Raw genomic sequence first — 19,705 nt, 5'->3', positions numbered from 1 at the left:
ACTTAGCAATAGTTGTGTATGGTGAATTTTATATTATGTATATTTTGCCATAATAAAGACTAACTAAAATTTTATGTTTGCCTATAAGTGACATGTTCTAGGAATCCAAGACCTTACTATGAATTTAGAAAGGTGATGCATATACTAACCACAAAAATAGCTACTTTTTCTAAACTATTTTAAAGATACATTTATGTGTTAATTGTCACTGATGGCAGAGGATGGGCTGTCAATTTCATAAAAATATAAATATTACAAATAAGTCACAGAAGGTCACAGAGCAATAGAAGCCAGAAAAGAAATATCACAATTAGAGCTAAAATTAAAAAAAAAATAGAGCTGAACTGCAAAATCAAGAACAAAAGGGCAGGCATTCAAAGAAGAAATATTAATTAACAGATGCATCATCAATGAAAATGACAGTGCAACTGAGGGAAGGAACCCACATGGAAAAGAAAAATGTGTTCAAGAGAAAGAAACTGCAATTAATGTGAACATACATTATAAAATAGGGACATGATGAAAATACAAACTGTGAAACAAATCATGGTATGTTGAAGGAAGAAAGTGGGGGATATACACATTTTCAAAGGCAAAATACATTGATAATAATTGCAATTGCCAGAAATAGCAGCTAAACACTTCATCCTGCACACAATGTTCATCATTTCTAAAAAGAATATAAATAATATAGTTAAATTGGGGCCTCCAAAATTTGTGCCTATGATACGAAACTGTACCATATATACTGTTAAAATAGCATCATGAACTTATAAGGTTGAGTTACATAAGAACACCCAAAAATTTGTTTTACATTTATACCATTCAATAATACCAAACCAAAAAAAAAAATCCTAAATAAGCATTGCTAGGACTTTTGATGAGGTACAAAGTCCTGAAATTGAAATTTTTACACAGAACCAACCAACATCAACATCTAAGCCCTGTATTGCATCCATTGCAGAGGTCACTTAGTGCATTCCTCCAGGGTCCTCTGATTGCTAAACAACAAGGAATGGGAAGTCGAATTAAAAGGTAAAAACAAATTACAGTCAAGATTCATCTAATGCAATATATCCTATTAACAGGACAAAAATCACATGATCATCTCAATAGACACAGAAAAAAACATTTGACAAAATTCAACAGCCTTCATGATAAAAACACTTGAAAAACCAGGAAGAGAAGGAAACTTCCTTAGCCTGATATAGGATATGTACAAAAACCCCACAACTAGGGGATAGGGTACAGTTCTGTGGTAGAGTGTAGGATTAGCATGCAAAGCCCTGTGTTCAATCCCCAGCACCAAAACCAAAAACAAACAAAAGCCTACAGCTAACATTGTACTTAATGGTGAAACACTGACTGCTCTCCTCCTGTTCCTAAGATCAGGAACAAGACAAGGATTCTTCTCTCACCACTTATACTCAACATTGTACCAGTGATGTTAATCAGGGCAATTAGACAAGAAAATGAAATTTAAGATTTCCAGATTGGAAAAAAAGATGTAAAACTATCTCTATTTGCAGGTTTCATGTTCTGGTATATAGAAAACCCTAAGGAATTCACTGAAAATCTGCGAGAACTAATGAAAGAGTTCAGTAAGTTTGTAAGGCCAAGATCGACATATAAAAATCAGTTGTATTTGTACACAGTAGCAATAGACAAACCAAAAAAAAAAAAATTAAGAGAATTCCATTTAAGATTTTATTAAAAATAATCAAATACTTAAGAATAAATTTTTCAAAAGAAGCGTAAAACTTACACTCTGACAACTACACAACATTGATAAAAAATTAAAGAAGACAGGATGGAAAGACAGCCCATGTTAATGAATTGGAAGATTAAATATGATTAAGATGGCAATTATCCTCAAATTGCTCTAAAGATTCAATGCAGTCCCTATCAAAATCCCATTTGGCTTTTCTGAAGAAATTTGCAAGCTGATCCTAAAATTACTCTGGAAATTCAAGGGACTCAAAGTAGCCAAAACAATTTTTTGGTACCAGGGATTAAACACAGAGGTGCTTAACCTCGGAGCCACATCCCAGGCCTTTCTTCTTCTTTTTTTTCTTTTTATCAGTTATTTTATTTTTATTTATTTATTTTTTGTATTTGTAAATGGACAGAATGTCTTTATTTTATTTATTAATTTTTAAGAAAAAGATATTTATTTTTTAGTTGTAGTTGGACACCATACCTTTATATTGTTTACTTATTTTTATGTTGTGCTGAGAATTGAACCCAGAGCCTTGCACGTGCTAGGCAAGTGCTCTACTGCTGAGCCACAACCCCAGCCCTTATTTGTTAATTTTTATGTGGTGCTGAGGATCAAACCCAGAGCCTCACACATGCTAGGTAAGCACTTTGCCACTGAGCCACAAGCCCAGCCCTTATCAGTTCTTTTTTGTTATGCATAACAGTAGGATTCATTTTGACAAAATTATAAAAGTATGGAATATAATTTGTTATAATTCAGTCCCCAGTACTTCTCATTTCCTCCCCCAGCATTCCCTTCCTTCTAATTTACTGATCTTTCTGCTATTTACTTATATATTTTTTTAAAAAATTAATGTCTTGTGGATATACATGATGCTGAGATTCACTGTGGTTTACTCATATATGTACATAGGAAAATAGGTCAGAGTCATTCCACTGTTCTTTCCTTATCCCATTCCTCTTCCCTCCCCATTCATCTACTCCACTGATCTATTTTTTTGCACCCCCTCCCAATTTTGGATTAGCTTCTGCATTATCAGAAAAAACATTTAACATTTGACTTTTGGGGACTGCCCAGATCTTTTTATTATAATAATTATTTTTTATTTTGGGACAAGATCACTCTAAGTTGCTTAGAGCCTCACTAAGTTGCTGAGGCTGGCTTCAAACTTGCAAGCCTCCTGCCCAAGCCTCCCAGGTACTGGGATTATAAGCATGCGCCACCTGCCCAGCTAGCCAAAACAATTTTGAGACAGAAAAACAGATTTAGAGAACTCACACTTTTTGATTTTAAAATTTGCCATAAAACTATATCACTCAATGCAATATGTTACTAACATAAGTATAGATGTACAGATAAAAGAAAAAATGGAAAATCCAGAAATAAACCATTAAACTAGTCTCAATTATAGGCCAGAATGCTAAGACAATTCAATGGAGAAAGAATAGTTTTTTAAATAAATTGTTCTGGGACAACTGAATATCCACATGCAAAAAGAATGAAGTTGGACCTCTAACTCTTACATTATACAAAAATTAACTAAGCTAGTCACAGTGGTGCATGCCTATAGTCCCAGACTCAGGAGTCTGAGGTAAGAGGATCATTTGAGCCCAGGAGTTCAAGATCAGCCTAAGCAACAGAGCCAACCCCCCCCCAAAAAAAAATTAACTCGACCTGAGTCAAATATTCAAATGTAAGAGCTCAAACTACAAAACTATCAGGGAAAAAAAGATATAAATCTTGGGCGAAGCAATGGTTTCTTAGATATACCTAAAGAACATATAATAAAAAAGTTGGGTAGGTTGGCACATGCCTGTAATCACACAGTTTAGGAGGCTGAGATGGGATGATCCCAAGTTCAAAGCCAGCCTCAGCAAAAGCCAGTTGCTAAGCAACTCTGTGAGACCCTGTCTTTAAATAAAAAATACAAAATAGGGCTGGGGGTGTGGCTCAGTAGTTGAGTGTCCCTTTCAATTCCCAGTACCTCTCCCTCCCAAAAAGAACATACAACAAAAGAAAAAAGTGGACATCATCAAAATTAAAATAAATTAAAACCTATTGTGCTTCAAAGGAGGCTATTAAGAAAGTGAAACGACTACCTAGAGAATAGAAGATTTTGCAAATAATACAGCTGAGAAGAGATTTCTAAGTAGATATATAAAGAACTCTTACTGTTCAATAACAATTAGGCAATAACTCAATTTAAAAATAATTAAAGGAACTGACCAGGTATTTCTCCAAAGAAGATACACAAATAAGCCAACAATCACATGAAAATATGCTCAACTTCACCAGCCCTTAAGAAAATGCAAATCAAAACACAATAATATACAATTTCACACCCACTAGGATGACTGCAGTCCAAAAGACAGACAATAATAAGCATTGTTGAGGTTATAGAGGAATTAGAACTCTCTCATACATTGCTGGTGGGAATGTTTAGCCATTTAAAAAGGCTAAACAGAAAGTAATCACATGAATCAGCAAATCTACTACTAGATACATACCCAAAAGAAATGATAACAGGTGTTCAAACAAAAACTTGTACACAAATACGCATTAGCAGCAACATTCATAATAGTAAATTTAAAAAAGTGGAAACAAATGTCAATCAATTGGATAAATGTGGTACATCCATATGATAGAATGTTCAGAACTTAAAATCAACATACTACAGTGATGCAGCCACAACAACTCACAATAGCTAAACTATAAAACCAACCTAAGTGTCCTTCAACAGATAAATGGATAAAGAATATTACTCAGTCTTAAAGAAGGATGAAATTATGGCATTTGCCAGTGAATGGATAGAGATAGAGAATATCATGTGAAATAAGCTAATCCCAAAAAACCAAAGGCTGAATGTTCTTTCTGATACATGGAGGCTAATTCACAATAAGCGGGGTGGCTAGGGAAGAATAAAGTTACTTTGGATTAGATGGAGGGGAGTGAAGGGAGGAGAGGGGAATGGGGTAGGAAGAATAGTAGAATGAATCAGACATTATTACCCTATGTGCATATGTGAGTGCATGACAGTCGTGATTCTACATCATGTATAACCAGAAGAATGAGAAACTATACTCCATTTATGTATGATGTTTCAAAGCACATTCAATTGTCATGCATAACTAATTAGAACAAATAAAAAATTTACAAAAAGAAATGAAGGGCTGGGGTTGTAGCTCAGTGGTAAAGCACTTGCCTGGCACATGTGAGGCAGCGGGTTTGATCCTCAGCACCACATAAAAATAAATAAAAATATAAGTATCATGTTCATCTACAACTAAAAATATTTTTAAAAAAGAAATGAAATACTGATACATATTTCAACATGGATGAGTCTGTGAAATCATTAGGCTTAGTGAAAGAAGCTAGTCATCAAAGACCACATATTGTATGATTCCATTTACTTGAAATATACAGAATAGGCAGATATACAGAAACAGAAGACTAGTAGGAACTGGGATGTTTTCAGTGATATAGCACATGCTTAGCTTGCATGAGACAAGCTAAAAAAAATAAAAAGAGAAAAAATAGCAAAGTAGTTTAGTATATTAGATTACTAGATGGTTGCGTAAGACTATGAGAATTGGGAAGAGGTATTGGGGGTATAAAAGTTAAGAGGTTTAGGGGTTTTTTTTGAGGGGGTATAAATGTTATACAATTTATTGTTGGTAATGGTTACACAACTCTGTGAAAAAACTAAAAGCCATTGAATTGTACACTTTACACAAGTGAGTTGTATGATGTGTGAATTACTTCTCAATGAAGCTGTTAAAAATATAAATACAGGGCTGGGGTTGTGGCTCAGTGGTAGAGCACTTGCCTAGCACACGTGAGTCACTGGGTTTGATCTCTAGCACCACATTAAAAAAAAACCTAAATAAACAAAATATATATAAATACATACATACATATAATACTGCATCTATCCTTCTGAACTTTCAAAATTTAAGGAAAATGAAAACATCTCTCAAACAGCCAGACAAAAAATAATAAGTCACTCACAAAAGAACAACAAAATCAAAAGTTCCTCAACACAAAGTAAGCATCATTAGATGAAATTTTTACAAAGTTTTAAAGGAGGCTATTAAGGATGTTGGTTATATAGGAGACCAGAAAAATATTTTTCAATAGTCGAGGCTCTGAATGTCTACCACCTACATTATTTCCTGGAGAAGATGTTTCTCAGGACACTCTGACCCACAGACAGAAGAAGGTGGTGATGAATGCCAGGTGTGGTGGTACACACCTGTAATCCCAGCAATTCTGCCTTAGGAGGCCTATGCAGGAGGATTACAAATTCAAGGCCAACCTCAGCAACTCAGGGGAACCCTGTCTCATAATAAAAAATAAAAAGGGGGCTGGGGATGTGGCTCAAGTGGTAGCGCGCTCGCCTGGCATGCGTGTGGCCCAGGTTCGATCCTCAGCACCACATACAAACAAAGATGTTGTGTCCACCGAAAACTAAAAAGAAATAAATATTAAAATTCTCTCTCTCTCTCTCTCTCTCTCTCTCTCTCTCTCAAAAAAAAAAAAAAATTTTTAAAAGGGCTAGGGATGTAACTCAGTGGTAGAGCACCCCTGGGTTCAATCCCTAGTATCAAGAAAAAAGAAAAGGTGATGATTAACACCTGAAATACAAGTTCCTGGTTAAGAAAAGAATAGAGAGAAAGAAAAAAAAATGCTAAATTACTCACTTACATAAAGTCAATGGGTTCTATTCCACCCTTGACAGTGATAATTAAAGAAAATAAACTTAACTATGATTTTTCAAAACATGAACTTAATAAAAGAAGAACTGAAGATTTTAAAAAACATTTAATAGAATAAAATACAGGAAAAAGGCAAACAAAATAGCATTAAAATAGAACTAGTAAAATAAACTGAGGGGTATAACTCAGTCTAACACGTTACAAGGCCCTGGGTTTGATCTCCAGCACTACACACACACACACACACACACACACACACACACACACACACACACACACATATCAATGGTGATAATTTTGTAAAAAGTTCAACTTCGATACCCAAGTGTCTTCTGTATTTCTATAACAAAGATTTTCATACTATTTTAAAAAATAAAGTGAGTTTAATTACTATTTAAAAGATACTTACAAAATGAAACTGAAATTAAAAGAAGAGAGGTTTGTAAAAATATCTCAGGCAAATTCTTTTAAAAGCAAGAATGGAAATAATTCATATCAAAATAGAATTCAAGGAGCAATTTAAACTAGGGCAAAGAGTCATTTTTTAATACCAAGTATAATGTACGACAAAAATAACCTTCTAACCCTATGTGCTAAGTAGCATAGTACCAAAATAGGTCAGTGAAAACTGTGAAATAAATAAATATATATATATGTAGGCAAATCACTGGAAAAACTATTCAAATGCCACCATTAATCCTGGAAAAATCAAGTAGACAAAAATAGATAATATAATGATAGGGTCTATCCGGTAAAAACAATGCAAGCTATACATGTAAATTTTCATTAAAAATTAAAAATTTTTAAATATCTAAAAAGAGATAAAATCAATTTTAATGGTATTTATTTCTTTATTTAATCCCATAGGTCCCAAATATGGTCATTTTAATATGCAATCAGTTTATAAGTTATTGGGATAGTTTGATTTTTTTGTATTAAATTTTCAAGTCATTGTACATTTTACTCTTACAACACATCTCAGTTCAGACTAATCGAATTTCAAGCTCATAGTCCCACGTAAAGAGCAGCTACTATATTCGACAGTGCAGATATACAGTATTCAAATAAATATAAAGAAGACAGTAGTGGTAAACCAGACTTTGTAACCTAAAATCAAAATACAGACTTTACAAACTGCCATGGAAAATTTATAAAGGTTGATGAAACACAGGATCACAAAGAGACCTCAATAATTTCTTTTAAGAAGTTCCTTACTCAAAAATTAGTAAGATTTTATTTTATGACCATAATGAAATAAAACCAGAACTTTTACTTATTAAGGAATAGACAAATCCCTCCATATTTTAGACACAGACAACATCAACTCGTACATATATATTTAGGTCAAAGAAAAACTAAAAAATTATAATTACCATGAAAGGAAAAAATAGCCTGTATAAAAATTATAAGACATAACCAGCATTGTACAGTGATCAATTCATAGGCTTAAATACTTTCAGTGTTAAATAAGAAAGAATGAAAATAACTGCATTTAGCACCAAACTCAAGAAATCAGAAAAGAGCAATAAAATAAGCCTATAGAAAATAGGAGGAAGGAAACAATAAAGATAAAAGCAGAAATTAATGACTCAGAACAGCAGTTTTCTAACAGCGCTCTCTGGAGTCATAAGCCTCTGATAAGGAAGCTGAGGGTGGGCAAGGGAGGAGGGCTGGAAACTCCCCTGCTGCCCTTCACTCCTCTTTGCTTTAATCACAAGGGCTCCGCTTTTATCTATTTTCAATGTGGGCATTTCATATGATTTTATTTTTTTAAAGGGGTTTCATTTAAAAGCCACTAACCTTAAAAATAGAGGAAAAAATGTCTAAAAGCTAACCAAGAATTAAGAGCAGGGATTTTTCAGTGGTTGTGGGGAAATCCAACAAATTAATAGACCATTAGCAGATGTAATCAAGAAAAAAAAAAGGAAAGGAAAGCACAAATATTCAAAAAGTAGGTAAAATAAAGGGGAACCGCAACAAATAGAATTTTTAATAAGACAATGAAATATTTTATGAAGATGATCTCAAGTTTTTCTAAAATTTTTTCTTTTCTGTTCTTTTATGTACAATTTAAGTTTTTCGAGGGTGGGTATTATTTTACCCTGTTAAAAGGCTATTTTCAAATGGAAAGTACAATGTGAACAAAATAAAATGTCATTCAAATAAATCTGAAAATCTCAATGAAGCAGTTACTGAAAAATACATAAATTTCTAGGTGCAGGTTAACACCCTGGGTTCAATCCCAGTACCAACAAAAAAATATGTATACATCACAGTGAAATTCAAATAGAAAAATGTAAAGAAAACGAACACAGGCATATTACAGTCAAAATACTGAAAGTCAAAGATAAAGAGAAAAAAAAATCAAAGCAGCCAGAGGAAAAAACCCATTACATACAGGAGAACAATGACAAGAATGAGAGTTGAGTTTTCATCAAAAATATTGAAGGCAGTTGGGCACCATGGCGCACACCTGTAGTCCCAGCAGCTCAGAGTCTGAGGCAGGAAGATCTCAAGTTCAAAGCCAGCCTCAGCAAAAGCAGGTGCTAAGCAACTCAGTGAGACCCTGTCTCTAAATAAAATACAAAATAGGGCTGGGGATATGGCTCAGTGATCGAGTGCCCCTGAGTTCAATTCCCAGTACCACCCCCCAAAAAATCAAAGGCCAAAAGACATTGGAATGACATTGAAAATATTGAAAGGAAAGAGAAAAAAACAAAACCCACACTTGTCAACTCCAAAGTCTATATCCAATGACAACAGTCATCAAAATATGGACATAATAAAGACATTTTTCAGATTAAAAAAATGTTTTTGTTTTGTTGTTGTTGGGTGGTTTTTGTTTGTTTTGGTGGGTTTTTTGTTGTTGTTTTGGGGGTGGGGGCCTGGAAACCTTCACAAAAAGAAGCCACCTAGCTGAAGGAACTGACAGTGGAAGGAAGTGTCTACAGGAGGACAAGCATGCCAAGTACATGGGTCAATCTGTAAACATTAAAGCTCTTAAATTCTTCAAAAAAACAATAGACAGGTGGCTGAGATGTGGCTCAATGGTAAAGCACTTGCCTCCCACGTTTAAGGCACTGGGTTTGATCCTCAACACCACATAAAAGTAAATAAAAAAAATAAAGAGGTATGATTTTAAAAAACAATATTAAAATGGATTACAAAAGTCATAAAGATATGACAACAGGAGAACAAATAGTAAAATAGTAGACCCTAAATCTATCCATAACAATAGAGATGTAAATAAACTACATAGTCCAATTAATAGCAGAGAATGTCTGAATAAAAACTCAAGACTCAATCACATGCTGTCCATAAGAGACATACTTTAAATATAAAGGCAAAGGCTAAAAGTAAAAGAATGGAAGACAATACAGTATGCAACAGTAAGAACAAGGAACATTGAATGGCTACATTAATGTCAAAGTAGACTTCAAGAAAGGGTACGCGCAATGTCATGCATGCCTGTAATCCCAGCAGCTTGGGAGGCTGAGGCAAGAGATTGCAAGTTCAAAGCGAACCTCAGCAGATTAGAGAGGCCCTAACCAACTCAGTGTGACCCTATCTCAAGTAAATATAAAAACGAGTCTGGGGATGTGGTTCAGTGGTTAAGCATGCCTGAGTTCAATCCCAATACCAAAATAGAAGAAGAAAGGAAGTATTGCTGAGCACAGTGGTACATACCTAATCCCAAGCAACAGGAGGATTTGAAATTCAGGGCCAGCCTCAGCAATTTAGCAAGATCCTTTCTCAAAATTAATTTTTAAAAACGGACTGAAAATACAACTCAGTGGTAAAGAGTCTCTGGGTTCCATCCTTGGTACCAAAAAAAAAAAAAAGTGGGAGGAGGAGTATTACCAGAGATGTAAAGAGGTTCTGAGCTTCAAAATACTTGAAGCAAACTCCAGAAAGAGACAAAGACATATACACAACCATAGTTGGGAACTTTCTTATCATAATCTCTGAGAATAAAATTCAATGATTTTATTCTCATTAAATAAGAAAAAGAAGGACAAATTAAATTTCAAGTAAGGACCCCAAAATGCTATCAACTTTTTTTTTAAATCTAATCAACTTGCATAGGACATACCCAACCGCATGTAGAATATTGAACCAGAGATACCATATTCTAAGCCGTATCAAAAGTCTGGGGGTTTTGTTTGTTTGGTTGGTTGGTTGGTTGGTTTTGTTTTGTTTTGGTTTGGTTTTTTTTTTGCAAGGCCGGGAATTGAACCCATTCAATTTCTTTGCTCATGCTAGCAAAATGCTCTACCACTAAGCTTAATACCCCCAGCCATATTAAGTCTTAATAAATGTAAAAAAAAATCATAGAATACACTATATTTTTTGAATCAAATAACAGTAAGATATATAAAAGGCCTTAACAATTTGAAAAAAATGTACATCAAGGAAGAAATATTTTTCTCTGAACCTGAAGAAAATATTTCAAAATGAGTTTTTATAGAATACATCAAAATTCATAGGTTGCAACCAAATCAATGCTTGAGGGAAATGTAAAGCTTAAAATATTTAGATAAGAAATGTTTAAAGCCTGACAGTCTAAGTTTGCAGTTTAAGAAACTAGAAAAAGAAGAACAAATTAAGTTTCTAGTAAGAAAAATAAAGTAATAAAAGTAAAAATCAAATAAAGGAAACATCATATTTGGTTTTTGTTTTGTTTTGGTACTGAGGGTTGAAGTCAGGTGCACTTAACCACTGAACCACATCCTCTGTCCTTTTTATGTTTTATTTTGAGACAGGGTCTCACTAAGTTGCTTACGGCCTCGTTATTTTGCTAAGGCTGTCCTCAATCTTGTGATTCTCCTGTCTCAGCTTCCCAAATATCTGGGATTACAGGCATGAGCAAATGTGGCCAGTGGTTATTTTTAAAGAGGAATAAATTTGATAAACTCCTAACAAGAATTACCAAAGAAAAAACCCCACAAATTTCCAATATCAGGAATAAAGAAGAGATATTATGAAAAAAGTCTCACAGAATTAAAAAGAATAAATATTATTGACATCTCTTTGCTAATAAACTTGACAGATGAAACAAAAACTTTCTTTTCCCCCAGTTTATACAACTAGCAAGTGTTCCAGCATATGAACTCCAAGTCTGAACTTCTAATGTCTTTCTGTACTGCTTTTCTCCACATATTGATATGGCGATATAATTATTGGTAACTAAATTATAGTACATTCATATTTGAATACTATGCAACCGTTAGAGTATTTAAATAGATTGAGAGGGGGAAAAGGAAGAGAATATATTTCTTAGACTCTAGAAAACAAACACAAACAAGTTTTTGCTTCCCTCTAATTTAAAAAAAAAAAAGATAGCTACTCATTGTAGAATATTTGGAAAACAAAGAAATTAATATAAGAAAGAAAATTAAAATAATTTGCAATCCCACCCCTCCTTCAATTTTTATTCTATGCTAACAGGACCTTTTAATTTTTCATTTATGAAACTAGGATATCTATTCTCAAGTTTTCCCTTCTAATACTGGTTACTGGTTTTTTACAGATTCATATAATAAAACCCTACATAGCCACTTAAAATAATATCCATGAAGAAACATTAAAGAGTTAAAAAAAATCACACAGCATATTTTTATTGAAGAAAAAGGAGGAAGAGGAAGAAGAAAGTTGGAGTTCTGACATCACTTGACTTTAAGACTTAACTCTCAGGCTACAGAGATCAAGATAGAGTGGAACTGTTTTAAGAACAGACACATACATCAATGACACAGAGCAGAGAGCCCAGAAATAGAGCCACACAAACACAGCCAAGTGATCTCTGACAATGGAGCAAAGGCAATTCAGTGGAGAGAGGCTACTCTTGTTCAACAGTTTGTTCTGAAACAACTGGATGTTCATACATAAATAGTAATAATACCATCAACAACAAAATAATAATAATATTTAAGAACCTAGACCTAGCTCTTATACTTTTTACAAAAAATTAATTCAAAGTGTACAAGACCTAAGTGTAAAACAGAAAACTACAAAACCTTAGAAAAAAAAATACAGGAGGAAAACCAAATGACCTTGAGTTTGGTAATGAGTTTTTAGAAGCCACACCAAAAAAGCATGATGATGATGATGATGATGATGATAAGGTAGTTTCATTAAATTGGAAAATTTCTGCTCTATGAAAAAATTTGTGAAGAGAGTGGGATAAAATATGCAAAACACATACCTGATACAAGTTTTTAATCCAAAACATAGAAAGAAGGCTTAAAATCAATAAGAAAATAAACAACCTAATTAAAAAGTGGGCAACAGACACCTCACAAAAGAAGATATACAAATGAAATTTGTATATTTGTATTGCAGATGAAAGGGTGTTCATTATGCCATTAGGGAATTGCAAATTAAAACAACAATGAGATATTATAACATATCCATTATAATAGTTAATTCCAAAAACACTGACAATACCAAGGGCTGATGAAAATACAGAGCTATAAGACCTCTCATTCATTGTTGATGGAACTACAAAGTGGGACAGACACTTCAGAAGACAATTTGGCAGTTTCTTACAAATCTAAATGTAATTTTACCATAAGATCCAGCAGTTATGCTCCTAAGTATTTTTCACAATTGAGCAGAAAAATTTGTGTCCATACAAGAACCTGTACATGAATGTTTACAGCAGCTTTATTCATCATTGCCAAAAGCTGAAGCAACCAAGATGTCCCTTAAGAAGTGACTGGATACTCAAATTATGACACATTCAAAATGGAATATGATTCAGTATTCTAAAGAAGTGATCTATTGACACACACACACACACACAATACATGGAGGGAATGTAAATGCATGTGGCTAAGTCAAAAAGTCAGTCTGAAAATGCTACACACTGTGTGATTCCTATGACATGACATCCTGGACAAGGCAGCACTACAGAGAGACAGTTAAAAGATCAGTGGCTGGCAAGAGTTCACAAGAACAAAGGAGGGATGAACAGATGAAGCACAGGGATTTTTAGGGCAGTGAAACTATAGTTTATGATATTGTACTGGAGGACACATGATATTATGCAGTTGTCAAAATCTATAGAACTTTGCAACACAAAAATTGAGTCCTTAACGTCTGCAAATTTGAAAAATCCAAGTTGGTAGATGAAGACTGTAGCAACATAACCTAAATGTATTACAATGTATGAAGTAACCTCACTGAAGGGGTTGGGGAAAGATGCTACACAGCTCTGCAAATGAATAGAGTTCATGAAACTAAAGGCACAAAAAACTGCACATAAATACTGAACTCTAGTCAATTATGTTGTCTGCCATGGGTGTGGGATTAACAATTCCTACAAATATTACATGTTTATTCTGATAGAAGGATTGAGTAAATTGATGATGAATGGCAGGTGCCAGATTTCTCACCACTGGAGTGGAAAGAAAGGGATCAAGCAGAAAGAAAAGCAAGGAGAAGAATCTAGAACTTGTGGTAATGAATTTGAGTTGAAGACATTAGCAAGAATTCATGTATAACTTTGTAGAGATACAGGCAGTTAAATACAGAAAGGTTTATAGATATGTTAATATAGATTGGGTTACTATGCACAAATATATTTCTTTGTGAGAGGGCCTAAAAGAAGTGACTTCCCATGAAGCACACCTAGCCCCTACATCTTGAATTCTTTATTTGTGTGTGTGTGTGTGTTGAGGATTGAATCCAGTGTCTCATGTATGCTAAGCATGTGTTATTCTACAGAGTGATACTCTTCAACCCCATCTTGATTTCATCTTCAATGCAAAAAACAAATGCTCCCTGGGATATTGCTGACCTAGGGACAGGTGTGAGAAATATACAAGAGTATCTTATAATCCAAAAAGTAAAGAAATGCTGAATACACACATGTACACACACTTATGGGACATGCCAAATGGGGCACAGTTTCCAACTGAAAGAGCTCCCAATAGTCAAAGCTGAAACAATTTGAGCAAGAAAATAAATATTGGATGATAACCTGAAGCATAAAATAAGTATCCATGAGTTCATACTGATATAAATACATAATGGGATAAATTAACAAACAGAAGACAGGAGGCACATCTCCAGTGCAGAAGAATTCCAAATCATTTATGTAAATAAATGAGTGGGGGAAGCATTACTTCCACTCCTTAAGTGTAGGCTGCACACAGTGACTTCCTTCCAAGGAGTATGGTATGGCACGGGAGAGTAAAGAGTAACTTCACAGTGGAGAATCCTGACAGACACTACCTCAGCCAGGTGTTCAAGGTCAACATCAAGTCATAAATCATGTTGATAGTGTGCATCCTTGAATGATGTGATAAAAATGGCACATTTTCTCTGTGATCTTCCTCCCCACAACTCTGGTCAAATCATGAGAAAAACACTAGACAAACTCTAATAGAGAAGCATTCTACAATACGCCTGATCAGTACTCCTCAAAAATGTCAAGGTCATCAAAAACAAGGAAAGTCTGGGAAATGGTCATAGCCAAAAGGAGCCCAAAGAGACTAAATTAAATGAAGTATCCTGGCTAGAATCCAGGAGCAGAAAAAGGACAATAGCCAAAAGCGGGAAAACTGAATCAACCCTGGATTTTAGTGTCAGTATTGGTTCATTAATTATAACAAAAGTGTCCTACTAAGGTAAAATGTTAATAATAAGGGAGGAATAGGGAGATTCTATACTATCTGCTAAATTTTTTCTGTAAATCTGGAATTACTGAAATTGTTCTTTCCTTTTTTTGACATTGTTGTTTTTTTGTTTTGTATTGTTTTGGTGCTGGGGATTGAGCACAGAGACAATTTACCACTGAGCTATATCCCCAGTCCTTTTTACTTTCAATTTTGAGACAAGTTCTCTATAAGTTGCTGAGGCTGTCCTCAAACTTGAGATCCCCTTCCTCAGCCTCCCAAGTATGTGTATGTGTGTGTGTATAGTATGTAAATGTGTGTGCATGTGTAGAATATATATTTATATACACATACACACTGGCACACTATTCCTATAGATGATACACATACACACACACACACACACACATAATTATTTTGAACTTAACAATCTCTACTAAATTCTTCCCTCAAACCAGTTTTACTGAGATATAATTAACAAACATCCTAAGTTCTCATAAGTAGAATGTCTGTAAATTTGTTTAAAAGGAATTAATAGGATATAACTACTCTCCAATGATGTCACTAAGGACAAATTGATATTTTAATTATGACTTTACCTTTTAGGTTTCACTTCAAATTAATTTTTTTTAAAAAAAAACCTTCCTTTCAAAATGCTTCATGAGTTCATGTGTTTAAAAAATTTTAGTACTTGTTCTTTCACTGCAAGGTATACTCAGGAAAATAAAAGGACAAAAAGATAATTTCTTTCATGTGTCTTATCAGATTTTTAAAAATCTGCTCTAAAAATATGTCCATGAGCTTACTAGATAAAGAAGCATATAATCAAGAAAACATAAACAAGTCAAAAGGAAGGGCCATATGAGGGACTGTATCTCTAGTATTATACACACTTTTATGAAGCCAGCATACCTGGATACCAAAACTTGATAAAGACAGTAAGGAAAAGAAAATTACATCTCAATATATTTTCTCTCCAATTTAGAAGATGATGCGTCTCACAGTGATTTTAACCCAAAAGTGCCTGAGGAAGCCTGCTTGGAATACACTGCTCACCAATGAAAAGGGAAGAGATTTTAAAAGGTCCCTCGATATATCTCCTCCATGGTCAACATTCTATCTGATGGGTTTTTCCATTAAGTGATCAACATTTTACCAACAAGAACTCCTCTAACATAAATATCACATCCTGACACATCAGGATGCCTTGGGCTCCCTGCAATTGCAACACCCAGCATGAAAAGCACCACTTAACTGCAAAAACCACCCAAGGCCCTTCTGACATCAAAGCACTCGCTCCCTGGAGGACTAGTGCTTATGTGGTCTGCTCAGTTACCTTCAACTAGGGAGGGAGCAAGATCACGTGGTACAAATGACCTTGTCCCAAAGAAAAAAGACAACATCAAAAACATGCTATAATTGGGTGCAGTGGCAATGCCTATAATCTCAGCAGCTCTAGAGGCTGAGACCCAAGGATCAGAAGTTCAAAGCCAGCCTCAGCACCGGAGAGGCACTAAGCGACTCAGTGAGACCCTGTCTCTAAATAAAATACAAAAGAGGGCTGGGGATGTGGCTCAGTGGTTGAGTGCCCCTGAGTTCAATCCCTGGTACCCCCAAAACAAACAAACAAACAAAACACCATGCCATAAACAATGCCACATTATCTAAGTGCATTTATTCTTCAACAAATATTTATTGAGTACTTTTTATATGCTAAGCACCGAAAGAGTGACCAAGATAGATCTAATTTCTATCCTAAAAGTTTACAATCTAGCAAAAAATGTAGCTTAAATAGAAAATTAGATTAAATTGTGATATGAAATATTAAAAATGGGAAATGATTAGTGTATAGGCTTGTGATAGAAGCACCTAGTCTAGCAGAGAAGGTAGGTCAGGGGAGACCTATCAGAGAATTGATCTTTCATTTGAAACCTCCAAATTAGCAGGCCAAGTATGTGCATTGTTGGAGTCAGATTGGGGTGGAGAGTAGGTAGGATGAAAAAAAAAATGGCCCAGGCACAAAGAACATCATGTGCAAAGGTCTAGAGATGAGCAATCACAGTTGAGTTAGAGAGAATGAAAAAAACTTTCACTTGGAAAGCAGAACACAAAGGTCAAGAACAAGGTGAAAGGTTAATCTAGAAGGCAAGCTTGTGGCAATATATAGTATTTTGTACTAAAGGTAATATATGATCATTTTGAATCCCATATTCAAAAGAAACACAGCTCTGACAAGGATGTGTCTTCCCATTATAATTCACAGCTGCCCTAAAGCAAAAACTCCTTCAGCTTCCAGGCAGCTTAGAGACCTCTGTGCAAACAAGTCAGAGTTGGACAGGAAGACGGAAGGACAAGAGAACAGAGAGCATGTGCAACTCTGGAGGTATGATACGATCAAAATATTCCTGCAAAGAACTGCCATCTAAAAGGATTTGAAGGCCAGCTAAAAAGTTTTCTGACCTGGCAGGATGCACCAAAATCTCTAGGTTTCATGGACACCTTGTCCATTCACAAGGCTACTATTTTTGTCTATCTGCAGAAAAATGACCTTTTTTTTAAAACTACTCAAAGATCAATTTGGCCTCTTTTTGTTTTCTAAGTAATGCTCCTAATTCACTGAAAGAAAAAAAAATATATATATATATATCAATGTTCCCTAACAGTTACAAATGATATTTGTTGATATATGTTTCTAAAACTCCAAAGTTTGCTTCAATCAACCTTTTATTTGGAGGCAAGATGAATGGCCAAATGCTGTTGAAAACAATTCCACCAACCAAACACCAATCAAAGTGTTCCTACAGGGGATATTTTTGTGAAAATATTCGAACTACTAAAGCAGAACTCACATTTCTGAGAAGAATAGCACAAATTTCTGCCTTTATTTGGCAATACACCCAAGAAAATATGTGAGATTTTTGTCTATGGGTGCTAACAGGTTAAAATGACCCACAGAATGGATTTTACAGAGTTTAATAATGCTGGGCAGTAGCTCAGGTCCTGTCTTTCATAAAAAGAAGTCTCCAAGTACTTGTGAATATTACTTAAGTGTGAATGATTCTTCTGGCTGGGCAAGACCACAGAAATGTGCGTTCTCTCTCATTGCTGCTGATTTGATTTTCATTCCACTTCCACAACCCTCTGCTGACTGATGCCATCATTCCTCACCCAATCCCCTAGACCTTCTCTTCTTATCACAGCACCTCCTTGCCCATTGGTAGCCACACTCTCAAGAGGAGGATGGAATTGGAGGTGACAGGGCAGAAGAGGAAAAGAGGAGAGGGACAAGAGGAGTGGCAATTCTGTCCTCCCTTCCTTTGGGCTCCCTCCATCGGTTCTCATCTCCCCCCAGGACCATCCTCCCATCTGTTGCCTTAAATGATCTCTTCCCTAATCCTCAGAACCTCAACCTGGTTTTCTGTAGCTCCTCACCCCTTCCCAGCACTGCCCATTGGGATCATTCCCCAGTCACAAGTCCCACCCTGAGAACCTGGAGTTAGGAGGAGAGAGATGAAGAGTGTGCCTCTGACTAGGAAGAAGGAAGCACATGGGAGAAGAGGGAGACACCTAGGCTGAGGCAGAGTTTTGGAGGCCCAAGTTGGCAGATCAGGCCCCATCAAAATGTTACAGGTGTAGTCATCCTCTCCTCCAGCTATAACACTCAAAAAGTAGTTTTTTAAAAGAAGAGGGCTAGGGGTGTAGCTCGGTGGTAGAGTGTTTGCCTGACATGTGCAAAGCCCTGGGTTTGATCCCCAGCACCACAAAAAAGAAAACGGAAAAGAATAGGACTAGTCTTGGAATCTGCCTAAAAAACACAGCCTAAAAAATATTGTTTCTAAAAAAGCCATACATGATTGCATACATTATTAGTACCAGCTCCTCTGGAAACTGAGGCAGAAGGATCACTTGAGCCCAGGAGTACAAGGTCAACCTGGGAAACACAATGAAACTCCATATCAATAATAATAATAATAATAATAATAACAAAATATTAAAACATTGTTTCCATTAGAAAATACTTAAATGAACACTGGAAAAAGAATCTATTTATTTATTTAAAAATAATATTAGGAACCAGGTACAGTGGCATAGGCCTGTAATCCTAATGGCTTGGGAGGCTGAGGCAGGAGAATCTCAAGTTCAAAGGCAGCCTCAGCAACTTAGTGAGGCCCTAAGCAACTCAGTAAGACCCTATTTCTAAGTAAGATATAAACAAGGACTGAGGAGGGCTAGGGTTGTGGCTCAGCAGTAGAGCGCTCACTTAGCATATGTGAGGCCCTGGGTTCGATCCTCAGCACCACATATAAATGAATAAAATAAAGGTATTGTGTCCACCTTTAACTAAAAAATAAATACTAAAAATAAAAAGGCTGAGGATGTGACTCAGTGGTTAAGCACCCCTGGGTTCAATACCCAGTACCATTGAATAATAATAATAGGAGTAGAATGCTATTTCAGCCTCATCTTCTCTTAAATTTTCAGTGATAGCTAAAATTTTCTTCTAATTAAAAGGAAAATGTTTAATTCATGTTGTAGATGTTTCACTTGAAGTAGTTAAAGCCTTAGATACAGACAATAACCCTCCAGGATGGAAATGGGACACTAAAGGAAGAGGAGGCCTAAGAAAGATTTGTTGGGAGAAGACCAAG

General features: G+C 35.3%; 1 protein-coding gene across 1 annotated transcript in view; it reads right to left on the bottom strand.

Annotated features, from left to right (window-relative positions):
- The window catches only part of Skap1 (src kinase associated phosphoprotein 1), a 281,957-nt gene that overhangs the window by 249,506 nt on the left and 12,746 nt on the right, over positions 1-19,705 (bottom strand). The gene's annotated exons all lie outside the window — the stretch shown is intronic.

Source organism: Urocitellus parryii, chromosome 7 (assembly GCF_045843805.1).
Source record: "Urocitellus parryii isolate mUroPar1 chromosome 7, mUroPar1.hap1, whole genome shotgun sequence".
NCBI lineage: Eukaryota > Metazoa > Chordata > Mammalia > Rodentia > Sciuridae > Urocitellus > Urocitellus parryii.
This window is presented reverse-complemented; position numbering and strand designations above follow the sequence as displayed.